The following is a 14174-nucleotide window of genomic DNA, read 5'->3' as shown; positions in this document are numbered from 1 at the left end:
TGGCCAGTGTGTGACTGACTGACTGTCTCTCTTACTACCAATGCACAATCTCCTATTCAGTGCCAGGATGCTCCAATCTTTTCCAGGTCACTGGCCTTGACTTTTTGGCATGGCAGATTGCTCTCTGGATGTGGGATGATGATGACGTAGGATGATTTAGCGTCCTCGCCCCATAGCTGTATCAGTGGGATTCAATCATAAAGCAGCGTATAAGCTACAGTTGACTGGATATAGGCCGAACCACGCTACAGAGCTAGGTCATCAGGCAGAACACCAGGACAGAGAGCTATACATCATACAGCTTCTACAGTTCAGTAAAGAGCAGCTATGATGCTATAAAACATACCGCTGTAATACAGTTACAAAAAACTGCAGCGTGAAAGTACAATAAAGTGTTAAGCATATATACAAGGCTACAGCATAGAGTTACAATAACAAGCTATGTGACAGAGCTACCTTATATTCACAGTTTGAGACCGACAGCAGAGTTGTTCTTTGTGTTGGTTTTTCAGATGTTTCTGCCCTCCTGATGCGATGGTCAACTGCAGGATATGCACTTAGACTGGGTTTTGTACTGTACATTTGAACCCTGTCTCTGAGTTCACTGCAGCACACAAAAGTAGAGCTCATCTGCTTTGAGGCTGTTAGGTTCTAATTATCAGAGTAAGAACTCAACGAACTCTATGAAAGCTCAAACCAAGTTTATTCATCCCAGAGGGTCGAACAGCTGAACCGACAAAAACACGATTCCACCAGTGGTGGTATACATACTCCAATTTGGGTGGTCTCCTCCTTCTCGATAATTATTGCATGTTTATTGATAGGCAGGAAACTAAGTGATACGGGCAATAAACTGTTCCTTCTCCCTTAACGTGACCTGACCTGACCTCGACCCCCTTCATCACTAATCCATTGCTCTCTCCCCTCATCAATACCTGCCACATGTGATCGTTTTTCCCTACACTCAGTACATTCCAAGCTTAATTGCACCCACCATATATCTTCCTCCTACAGATAACCATTAACTTCTGGTGTAGACCCTCTAGACAATAGCACTCAATATTTCATAAGGATACCTGATAATTAACCCTATTCCAAGTTTAGGTGTTAGAACCCAGAATTCATCAAAGCAAGCAACCTGGAGAGCAGGTAAGGGCAATTCCACAGTAACGGAATTGCACTGAGCCTCAGATTTTTCAATAACAATGATTTCAAAGTTTAACAAACCATACAACTTTATGCGCAAGGACTACTTATAACAATTTACACTGAACATTTTACAAAAATACATTCACTGGAAGAACTGTGCAGATACAAAGTTTAGTAACAGAACAAATCTCCCTCAGTTTTTTACATGTTCACGTTTTCCAAAAACTCTTAAATATCTGCTCCGAATTAAGATTCAACGATATCTGCAGAAAAAATGGGGTGTCAGCTTTGACAAAACTCTTTTGGTTGTTGAACAATGGTAAGTGAAGTGGATTTACACCCGGTAACGGAAATCCGGTAATGTAATTTCATCATGGGTCCCTGATCTGTACTACACAGAAATGCATAATTATGGATATGAATGTCATTATCTTCATAATATAATAATAATATGCCATTTAGCAGACTCTTTTATCCAAAGCGACTTACAGTCAAGTGTGCATACATGGGGATGTATTCTGAATAGGTACACAAAGGTATAAATATGCAATATCCTCCTTTGGGTATTATTCTACACACTGGCCATTACTATTACGGCTGGAATGCAGTTTTAACCAATCAGTGTCAAGTATTAGACCCACCTGTTGTATAAATAAGTGATAATGCCCTAGAAGCCAGTGTTTGATGGATATATTAGCATGGGTGTTGTATCCTCCAAATACCGGCTTCAATGCAATTATCACTTTTATACAACGGGTTACCAACTGTCATGACGTTGCCCTCTTTGGGTACAGCGAGCACAGTTGACCCCCCTCCCTCTGCACCAGGCCTTTTCTATGCACCATCCCCCGACCTCTATACTCCTGACCCAGGCTGCTGTGGTCAGAAGAGGTCGTAAATTCCTATGAGGAAATTCTCTCCTCATGGCCACAGTATAGAGATAGAGTGGGTTTCATAGAAAGAACCAAGGAGTTCTTCCACCTCACAGAATTGGAGAACCGAACGACATTTATGTTCTGGAGAAGGTATAAAAGATCGGTAAAGAATCCAGCTACGAACTGATCCGTTTGGTACAATTTTGTGAAGCTCATGAGAGACAATACGGCCACATTACCATGGCGCTGTTTATTTAATAGCCTCAGTGGTGAGACTTACATCTAATGGTTGTATAAAATGAATGAATAAGGATAAAACTATTTGTGAAATTGTGTAATGTGATTTTGGACTGTTTAATAAAGGGAACTCCAATTCCCTTTGGAGTTTAACCTCTCTAGGGTAGGGGGCTGTATTTGCACGGCCGGATAAAAAACGTACGCGATTTAATCTGGTTATTACTACTGCCCAGAAACTAGAATATGCATATAATTGTTTGATTTGGATAGAAAACACCCTAAAGTTTCTAAAACTGTTTGAATGGTGTCTGTGAGTACAACAGAACTCATATGGCAGGCAAAAACCTGAGAAGATTCTGTACAGGAAGTGCCCTCTCTGACCATTTCTTGGCCTTCTACACTCTCTTTATTGAAAACTGAGGATCTCTGCTGTAACGTGACACTTCCTACGGCTCCCATAGGCTCTCAGAAAGCGGCAGAACGTTGAATGATGACTCTGGTGTCCCAGGCTGAAAAACAGTAGCGCATTTGGTAAGTGGTCGATCTGAGAACAATGAGACGGGGGCGCGCGTGTGCACGTGAAGAGTCCATTTTAGATTTTCAGTCTTTGAACGAAAACAGGGTTTCCCGGTCGGAATATTAGCGCTTTTTTACGAGAAAAAACGCATAAAATTGATTTTAAACAGCGGTTGACATGCTTCGAAGTACGGTAATGGAATATTTAGAAATTTTTGTCACGATACGCGCCGGGCGCGTCACCCTTCGTTACCATTCGGATAGTGTCTTGAATGCACGAACAAAACAGAGGATATTTGAACATAACTATGGATTATTTTGAACCAAACCAACATTTGTTATTGAAGTAGAAGCCCTGGGAGTGCATTCTGACGAAGAACAGCAAAGGTAATCCAATTTTTCTTATAGTAAATCTGAGTTTGGTGAGTGCCAAACTTGGTGGGTGTCAAAATAGCTAGCCCGTGATGGCGAGCTATCTACTCAGAATATTGCAAAATGTGCTTTTACCGAAAAGCTATTTTAAAATCGGACATAGCGATTGCATAAAGGAGTTCTGTATCTATAATTCTTAAAATAATTGTTATGTTTTTTGTGAACGTTTATTGTGAGTAATTTAGTAAATTCACCGGAAGTTTGCGGTGGGTATGCTAGTTCTGAACGTCACATGCTAATGTAAATAGCTGGTTTTTGATATAAATATGAACTTGATTGAACAAAAACGTGCATGTATTGTATAACATAATGTCCTAGGAGTGTCATCTGATGAAGATCATCAAAGGTTAGTGCTGCATTTAGCTGTGGTTTGGATTTATGTGACATTATATGCTAGCTTGAAAAATGGGTGTCTGATTATTTCTGGCTGGGTACTCTGCTGACATAATCTAATGTTTTGCTTTCGTTGTAAAGCCTTTTTGAAATCGGACAGTGTAGTTAGATTAACGAGAGTCTTGTCTTTAAAATGGTGTAAAATAGTCATATGTTTGAGAAATTGAAGTAATAGCATTTCTAAGGTATTTGAATATTGCGCCACGGGATTCCACTGGCTGTTGAGTAGGTGGGACGATTTTGTCCCACATACCCTAGAGAGGTTAACCTCTTGGGGCTAGGTGGGACGCTAGCGTGCCACCCGTGGTGCACTCCATCAACAGCAGGTGCATTTCAAGAGCGGCAAATTTGAATCCAAATAAATGTCAAAATTCAAATTTTTCAAAAATACAACTATGTTACACCATTTGAAAGATAAACATCTCCTTAATCTAACCACGTTTTACGATTTCAAAAAGGTTTTACGGCGAAAGCATAAATTTAGAGTATGTTAGGACAGTACATTTACAAGAGTTGTGTGTAATGTTTTGTCAAGTCAAAGACAGGGTCACCAAAACCATAAAACCAGCTAAAATGATACACTAACCTTTTACAATCTCCATCAGATGACACTCCTAGGACATTATGTTAGACAATGCATGCATTTTTAGTTCTATCAAGTTGATATTTATATCCAAAAACAGCGTTTTACTATGGCATTGATGTTGAGGAAATCGTTTCCCTCCAATAACCGGCAGTCAAGTCAGCGTCACAAATTAAATAATTAAAATTAGAAAACATTGGTAAAATATTATATTGTCATTTAAAGAATTATAGATTTACATCTTTTGAACGCAATCAACTTGCCAGATTTAAAAATAACCTTACTGGGAAATCACACTTTGCAATAATCTGAGCACTGTGCCCAGAAAAATACGCGTTGCGATACAGACTAGACGTCATGTTGGGGAGATCTAAAATCGAAAATACTATGTAAATAATCCATTACCTTTGATTCTCTTCATCAGATGTCACTTCCAGGTATCACAGGTCCATAACGAATGTAGTTTTGTTCAAAAAAGCTCATCATTTATGTCCAAAAATCTCCGTCTCGTTAGCACATGATGTAAGCCAGCCGGACTTCTCGTCATGAACGAGGGGAAAAAATATATTTCCGTTCGTTCAAACATGTCAAACGTTGTATAGCATAAATCATTAGGGCCTTTTTTAACCAGAACATGAATAATATTCAAGGTGGACGAATGCATACTCTTTTATAACGTATTGGAACGAGGGTACCCAACATGAAGTAGCGCGCCAGGTGTCTAATGGGACATCATCGTTCCATGGCTCTTGTTCGGTCAGATCTCCCTCCAGAAGACTCAAAACACTTTGTAAAGGCTGGTGACATCTAGTGGAAGCAATAGGAAGTGCCAAAATATTCCTAAACCCCTGTGTTTTTCAATGGGATAGGTTTAAAGTCAATACAACACATCAGGTATCCACTTCCTGTCAGAAAATGTCTCAGGGTTTTGCCTGCCAAATGAGTTCTGTTATACTCACAGACACCATTCAAACAGTTTTGGAAACTTTAGAGTGTTTTCTATCCATATATAATAAGTATATGCATATTGTAGTTACTGGGTAGGATTAGTAACCAGATTAAATCGGGTACATTTTTTTTATCCAGACGTGCAAATGCTGCCCCCTAGACCCAACAGGTTAACTCAATCAGAGGCACGCACCATGAACAGACGGGACCTGGCGCCATGAGACAGCCTTTTTCTGTTATTCCGAATATAATCCCCACCCAGGGTTTCTACCACCAGACCAGCTTACCTCGATAACGAGAGGGCCAAGGTTTGACCATGCATTCCTCTTTCTGAACTTTAACCATACCACATGGTTAAACTCTTAGACTATTGATACCGACAGAATAAGAACAAGTCTTTGATATTAATTACTAGTCTGCAGCTAGGAATTCGGTATCATTGAACGCAAAGACCGCCGAAACATCTGTCCTATAACGACATTAATGAATGTCACTTTGAAATATCCATTCTAACCGAGAGAGAGAGAGAGAGAGAGAGAGAGAGAGAGAGAGAACGCGAGGACAAACTCTCCAACAGAACAAACTTTTCAACAAAGATCCCGACGACACACTGGGTGTAAATATATATATTGATTGCAATTGTTCCCGAATGAGTGAGCGTTCATGTGCAAAGGGTTAGCATTTCAATTGTTATAATTATCAACTCTTATCAACCCTTTTGTCTAACAAGCCGCCATGCCGGTTTAGCCCACTAGGGCACATTCCTCTATCATTTCTTGTAACGATATCTACTGTTTGTTATGCATTTCTGTGAATTACTTAGTTAGTAAATAAATGATTTTAAGACAATTGATATATGGATGACTCATAGTGAAGACTGTGTTCGTGCAGATAACCAACAATTTACGATGTTTGGAATGAGACTGACGAGGTAAACGAATACATCATTAATCAGAAGACTCATAGGTCAGATATTATGATATCTGAAAGTTATATTAGGAAAATTATAACTTTGTAATCTGAATATTTTGAATATAATATTGAATATTTGACTTCCTAGTTAATTACAGTTACACCATTAATCAGTTTAATCGCGTAATAATAATTACAGAGAGTTATTTGATAAATATGTCTTCAGTTTTAATGATGCCAAAGACACAACACAACATATTCAAATATTGATTGACATGCTTTCATTAAAAACTTTATTTTTATGAATTTACTCATACTATTTCATCCTTCCACGAGATATAGACCCAACACAAATCTATGGTTGCTACCCAAGACTGGTTGTTTGCTCGATCAGTTCGGTTGCCAGAGACGCGACACAGTCGTTAAGTCGTTTTGTTTCTGTATCTATGGATGCGACCCAGTCGTTCGTTCTAAATGTTCTATTGCCATACTGGCTGGAGATGTTCTTATCCCTTGCTTGCTAGCTTGCAAACTACGGCTAACTTAAAGTCACGTCAAACAGTGCAACCAGAATAACAGCAAAGTAGCAGCATTTGCATTTGTTTAAGCTGTTTGTTATGGATACATCCATAACAATGAGCTAATGAGGCTTGATTTCCCCTAGCATAGAAAATGTGCTCTCTCGTCAGGACTCTGTTGTTCAGAGGAGCTAGCCAACAACACAGCTAACATAATAAAAAACGGAAACCTAGCTGCATTTAATTTGAAGATTCGAAGATCCAAGATGGCGTAGCAGTCAGACATCTTTGTCTTGTCCCTTGTATATATCTTTTTACATCTTTTTCTTCGCATATCTTTTAAAAATATTTTCCTAAACCTCAACTTAGCCAGCTAAATACCTACCAGCTATCAGTCAGCAAACCATTGCTAGCGGTCATCAGCTAACCTTTAGCTCGGAAAGCTCTCGCCAGTTCGAACAACGTGACTCAAACCAGAGCATAACGGACCTATTATTATTATTTAAAAAAATGTTCCCCATATCCCCGGATTCCTACCGCAAACTCTGAACATTTTCATCTGGATCTTCGCAACTAGCTAACCGCAATCCCGGGTGACTACTCCTACTATTCCTGTGGCTCAGTTGGTAGAGCATGGTGTTTGCAACGCCAGCATGGTGTGTGCAACGCCAGGGTTGTGGGTTCAATTCACACGGGGGGCCAGTGCAAATTTTTTTTTTTAAATGCATGAAATTAAATGAAATCTATGCAATCACTACTGTAAGTCACTCTGGATAAGAGTGTCTGCTAAATGACTAAGATGTAAATGTAGCTCCACTCCCCAGGTCCTCTCATTTGATGACTTCTGTAACCGTAAAAGCCTTGGTTTCATGCATGTTAACATTAGAAGCCTCCTCCCTAAGTTTGTTTTACTCACTGCTTTAGCACACTCCGCCAACCTGGATGTCTTAGACATGTCTGAATCCTGGCATAGGAAAACCACCAAAAACCCTGAAATCTCCATCCCTAACTATAACATTTTCCGCCAAGATAGAACTGCCAAAGGGGGCGGTGTTGCAATCTACTGCAAAGATAGCCTGCAGAGTTCTGTATTACCAAGTTTGTACCTAAACAATTCGAGCTTCAAACTCAAAAAGGTTCTGGGACACTGTAAAGTCCATGGAGAATAAGAGCACCTCCTCCCAGCTGCCCACTGCTCTGAGGCTAGGAAACACTGTTACCACCGATAAATCCACTATAATTGAGAATTTCAATAAGCATTTCTCTACGGCTGGCCATGCTTTCCACCTGGCTACCCCTACTCCGGTCAACTGCCCGGCACCCTCCACAGCAAACCGCCCAAGCCCCCACCATTTCTCCTTCACCCAAATCCAGATAGCTGATGTTCTGAAAGAGCTGCAAAATCTGGACCCCTACAAATCAGCCGGGCTAGACAATCTGGACCCTCTCTTTCTAAAATTATCTGCCGAAATTGTTGCAACCCCTATTACCAGCCTGTTCAACCTCTCTTTTATATCGTCTGAGATTCCCCAAAGATTGGAAAGCTGCCGCGGTCATCCCCCTCTTCAAAGGGGGTGACACTCTAGACCCAAACTGCTACAGACCTACAGTATATCTATCCTTACATGTCTTTCTAAGGTCTCCGAAAGCCAAGTTAACAAACAGATTACCAACCATTTCAAATCCCACCGCACCTTCACCGCTATGCAATCTGGTTTCAGAGCTGGTCATGGGTGCACATCAGCCACGCTCAAGGTCCTAAACGAAATCATAACCGCCATCGATAAGAGACATTACTGTGCAGCTGTATTCATCGACCTGGCCAAGGCTTTTGACTCTATCAATCACCACATTCTTATTGGCAGACTCGACAGCCTTGGTTTCTCAAATGATTGCCTCGCCTGGTTTACCAACTACTTCTCTGATAGAGTTCAGTGTGTCAAATCGGCGGGCCTGTTGTCCGGACCTCTGGTAGTCTCTATTGGGGTGCCACAGGGTTCAATTCTCAGGCCAACTCTCTTCTCTGTATATATCAATGATGTCACTCTTGCTGCTGGTGTTTCTTTGATCCACCTCTACGCAGACGACACCATTCTGTATACTTCTGGCCCCTCTTTGGACACTGTGTTAACTAATCTCCAGACGAGCTTCAATGCCATACAACTCTCCTTCCGTGGCTTCCAACTGCTCTTAAATGCAAGTAAAACTAAATGCATGCCATTCAATCGATCACTGCCCGCACCTGCCCGCCTGTCCAGCATCACTACTCTGGACGGCTCTGACTTAGAATACGTGGACAACTACAAATACCTAGGTGTCTGGTTAGACTGTAAACTCTCCTTCCAGACTCACATTAAGCATCTCCAATCCAAAATTAAATCTAGAATCGGCTTCCTATATCGCAACAAAGCATCCTTCACTCATGCTGCCAAACATACCCTCGTAAAACTGACCATCCTACCGATCCTCGACTTTGGCGATGTCATCTATAAAATAGCCTCCAACACACTTTGTCACCAAAGCCCCATACACTACCCACCACTGCGACCTGTACGCTCTCGTTGGTTGGACCTCGCTTCATACTCGTCGCCAAACCCACTGGCTACAGGTTATCTACAAGTCTCTGCTAGGTAAAGCCCCACCTTATCTCAGCACCCACTCGTAGCATGAGCTCCAGCAGGTATATCTCACTGGTCACCCCCAAAGCCAATTCCTCCTTTGGTCGCCTTTCCTTCCAGTTCTCTGCTGACAATGACTGGAACGAACTGCAAAAATCACTGAAGCTGGAGACTCACATCTCCCTCACTAGCTTTAAGCACCAGCTGTCAGAGCAGCTCACAGATCACTGCACCTGTACATAGCCCATCTGTAATTAGCCCATCTATCTACCTCATCCCCATACTGTATTTATTTAATTATCTTGCTCCTTCGCACCACAGTATCTCTACTTGCACATTCATCTTCTGCACATCTACCATTCCAGTGTTTAATTGCTATATTGTAATTACTTCGCCACCATGGCCTATTTATTACCTTAACTCCCTTATCTTACCTCATTTGCACTCACTGTATATAGACTTTTTTTTTTTTTTTTCTACTGTATTATTGACTGTATGTTTTGTTTATTCCATGTGTAACTCTGTGTTGTTGTATGCGTCGAATTGCTATGCCTTATCTTGGCCAGGTCACAGTTGCAAATGAGAACTTGTTCTCAACTAGCCTACCTGGTTAAATAAAGGTGAAATAAAAAATATATATAAAAAAAATATATATATACTGTTTTACCTGTTTTCTATTGAAAAAAATCTTGTACAGTGCATTTCGGAAAGTATTCAGACCCCGGGCTTTCTCCCACATTTTGTTACATTACAACCTTATTCTAAAATGTATTAAATCGTTTTTTTCCCTCATCAATCTACACACAATACCCCATAATGACAAAGCAATAACAGGTTTTTTGAAATGTTTGCAAATTTATTTTAAAAAATTCTAAATTGAAATATCGCATTTACATCTCCATAAGTATTCAGAACCTTTACTCAGTACTTTTTTGAAGCACCTTTGGCAGCGATTGCATCCTCAAATCTTCTTGAGTATGACGCTGCAAGCTTGGCACACGTGTATTTGGGGAGTTTCTCCCATTCTTTTCTGCAGATCCTCTCAAGCTCTGTCAGGTTGAATGGGGAGAGTCACTGCACAGCTATTTTCAGGTCTCTCCAGAGATGTTCGATCGGGTTCAAGTCCAGGCTCTGGCTGGAACACTCAAGAACATTCAGAGATTTGTCCCAAAGCCACTCTTGCGTTGTCTTGGCTGTGTGCTTAGGGTCGTTGTCCTGTTGGAAGGTGAACCGTCGCCCCAGTCTGAGGTCCAACAATGTTGCAAATCTTGGAGAGACAGACAGCAAGGTTTATATAAATCTCCGCTGTTGAAAACTAAATGTTAGTCAAAAAGAAATGGGAGATAATGTCTAGATGCTTTTTATCGTGGAGATCAAGTTTATAAATTGCCTGGCTGGGTTTATGAGACAGTGGATTGTGCAGTCAGATGGAACACAGTAAATCGGCATTTCAACATCATAGCTTTAGCTGGCTGGAAAGCGGTTTTAACCAATCAGCATCCAGGATTAGACCCAGCCATTGTATAAATACAAGACAAAAAATATGTAAAGACCCATCTCAATATCACGTTTTGTGGATAATACTTAAGATATGAATAAATGAATATGTGTGGCATAGAATGTCAATGGGATTTTGCAGCCAGCCAAAATAATTAAGGAATAACGTCAATATCTGTTTTTTATACAAAAAGCTCACCTATCAGCAATAGAAAGTGAAAGGTTTGGGAGAGCTTGGGATGTGTTGGCATTCTCCTCCACCTACTCCTCAAGATCCAGAGGACTATCAAAAAGTCCCATTTAAGTCTACAAAAATTACTTCATACCCAAATGGACGTTTTAAAGAAAACCTGGAACAAGAAAAAGTAACTTTACTGAATTGCTAATTGCCCAAATGAAGACAACCCAAGGTTCAATAACGACCTTGTACTAAAATGATCTCAATGTTACATGAATATTATATGGAGGGGGGACCGAGGACCGAGTTTGGGAAACGCTGGTCTATGTGAACTGTGGAGATACACTATAAAAATCCAACTGAAAATCCAACTGAAAGAAAATACTCCTATTACTCTCATGTTCACAACTCATATTCAATAATTAACTTTTTATTGTAAACTTTAAATTAATTGACTGTATTTCTGAATGCAAATCCCTTCCTAGAATAATTATGGACCATACCCCATTGTCCATTTAAGCTTAAACGCCTATGCCAAAAACAAAGATATGGCGATTTAAGACAATGTTACTTGGAGATAAGGAGTTTACCTTATATCTCAAAACACAGACAGTTGAACACTTTGAAGCTTGAATATAAGATAATAAACACCAGCACTACAGAGATTGCTGCCCTGAAATACAAATAACAATATGTTCAGCAAGGTGAAAGTGCGGGGAAAATGCTTGCTTGGCCAATAAGGAAGAGGAGAAGGAACGTACCATCCACAGCATTAAAACCCCAGATGGTAGCATAACAATGGATTATTCTGAAATTAACTAGAATTTGTGTTTAAAGGTGACCAGAACCAGAATGATTCCTCTCTCTCCCTCCTCTCTCTCTTTTTGTCTCTGTCTCTTTCTCTCCTTCTCTCCTAATATGGAGTTGTACCCGGAGAGAGGGAGAGGATCCCAGGGAGTCCCCAGATCAAAGTGTTTACAACATCAGCTGTAACATGGCCAGCCAGGAGGTGAACAGGCCGGCCAGCAGAGAGTCTTTGTAAGGGGTGCGTACTGGCGGCAGAGAAGTCAGGCGCAGGAGAGCAAAAACTGTTTACAACTTCGCAGTTTAATAATAAAAACCACCGGAAACAGAACAATAAATCAATGGGTACAAAACCCGTCGCACACCAGAATAACGTGCACCAGCACTTACAACAAACAATTCCGGACAAGGACATGGGGGGGAACAGAGGGTTAAATACACAACATGTAATGATGGAATTGAAACCAGGTGTGTGGGAAATCAAGACAAAACAAATGAAAATGAAAAGTGGATCGATGATGGCTAGAAGACCGGTGACGCCGACCGCCAAACACCACCCGAACAAGGAGAGGAACCAACTTCAGCGGAAGTTATGACAGTCTTTAAAACATTTAATTACAAACTGTATCAATCCGAAAACAAAAGTTCAAAGAAAGAAAGAAAGAGACAATTTCCTTAATAAGGAACATAAGTGAACCAGGAAAAGTTGATAGAACATTTTCCCTAGGTGAGCTTGTGGAGACCATCAATAGTCTACAAAATGGTACATCTCCTGATAATGGCTAAAGCCTATGTTACTTATGCACACAGCAGCTCTAGAGAAAAATGAACTTCCCCAATCACTATGTTTGGCTACAATCACCCTACTTAAAATGAAAGATAACGATCCATTGTCATGCGGATCCTTCCACCCAATATGACTTTGGGGTGTGCATTATAAAATCATTAAGGTATTGGCTTTTCACATAGAAATAGTCATTCAGAAATTTCTTCACAGGGTTCATACAGAATACAATGTCTTCAGACAATCTCTGCCGATTTTTGCAATATAATCCATCATACCAGGAGTTTGAACATTCCAAAAGTGGACGGTGTTTCCTCTGACACATTGGTGCAGCTGGCTTCCAGGTTAAGCGAGCAGTGTGTCAAGAAGCAGTGCGGCTTGGCAGGGTCGTGTTTCAGAGGACTCATGGCTCTCGACCTTCACCTCTTCCGAGACAGTAGGGGAGTTGCAGCTATGAGACAAGACTGTAACTACCAATTGGATATAATGACATTGGGGAGAAAAAGGGGTAAAAGTTAAAAACAAGAATACTAAACAATAGTAAAAGGGACAAGACAAGATGTCCTCTGTCCAGATAGGGACAGATCAAAATGTACTGGGGGGGTGGTACTTCCCTTATGCACTATGATTTTCCATGCACTAACTTTTATTATACCACAGATCAATATAGTCTACCAGTCTGTCTATCCTGCCCTCTATCCACCATTCATAGTGACAATAGCGGTAGGTGGATCGTTTGTCCAGATCTGCAACAGGTTAACTAGCAATCATACCACACATAAAAGCATTCAAAGCTGCACCAATTTTCAATATGAATCCACAAGAACAAATAGGACCAGCTGATAGGCAGCGGAGAGGCAAGGTGCATCATTACGCATGAAAGAACAGTGAAGACATGAGACACAGCTTAAAAAGCTTCCCTATTGATCTTTTTTAGGAACAGTACAATTATAATACCTAGACTAGCCAAAAACACCACAATGCAATGAAAAATTGTATTATTGTTTGAAAGTGAGTACAAAATTCTACTCTAGGCTGCAGTGAAAATTACATTTGAATAATGCCATAAAAGTCATGGGATTTGAATGTTTCATTCCATTTGGATCAGTTGTGGGTCTACTCTCGACAGTTTATAAGGTCTAAAATGGCACAGTAGCAGGCCGGTCTGGCTGTATTTTTACTTCTGATACTGAGATGCGCTGATCATCATTCTCCCAAATCGTCCTACAATAATGTGTCCACATGCAGGCCCAGTTATTCAGGAAAGCTAAACGGGTGCCTCCTCTCAAATCCAAGCAGCTAGTCCTCGTGCACGTAGAACCTAACGCTTCAATATAGCCTAAATATTTATAATTTCACTTTTAAAATATATTACCTTTTATATGTGGCATAAAGACAACCAGTCACAATGTTTTAATCTAATTATGCTACTTCAAAAGTCTCCTGTAGGCATGCGCACACACGTACTGTAGGCCTACATCCAAAATATAATTCCAGCATCCTCAAAATGGCTTGACAGCTATGAATAAATGAATATGTGTGGCATAGAATGACAATGGGATTGTGCAGCCAGCCAAAATAATTAAGGAATAACGTCAATATCTGTTTTTTATACAAAAAGCTCACCTATCAGCAACAGCGGTCAGTGCCGGTCAGTGCCGTTTAGGATTATTTTTTGCATGAGCATTGGCTTATTTCTACTACAGCATGTTGGATGACTGTCATTCATA

Source organism: Salmo salar, chromosome ssa18 (assembly GCF_905237065.1).
Source record: "Salmo salar chromosome ssa18, Ssal_v3.1, whole genome shotgun sequence".
In the NCBI taxonomy this organism is placed as follows: Eukaryota; Metazoa; Chordata; class Actinopteri; order Salmoniformes; family Salmonidae; genus Salmo; species Salmo salar.
Note: the sequence above shows the minus strand (reverse complement) of the source record.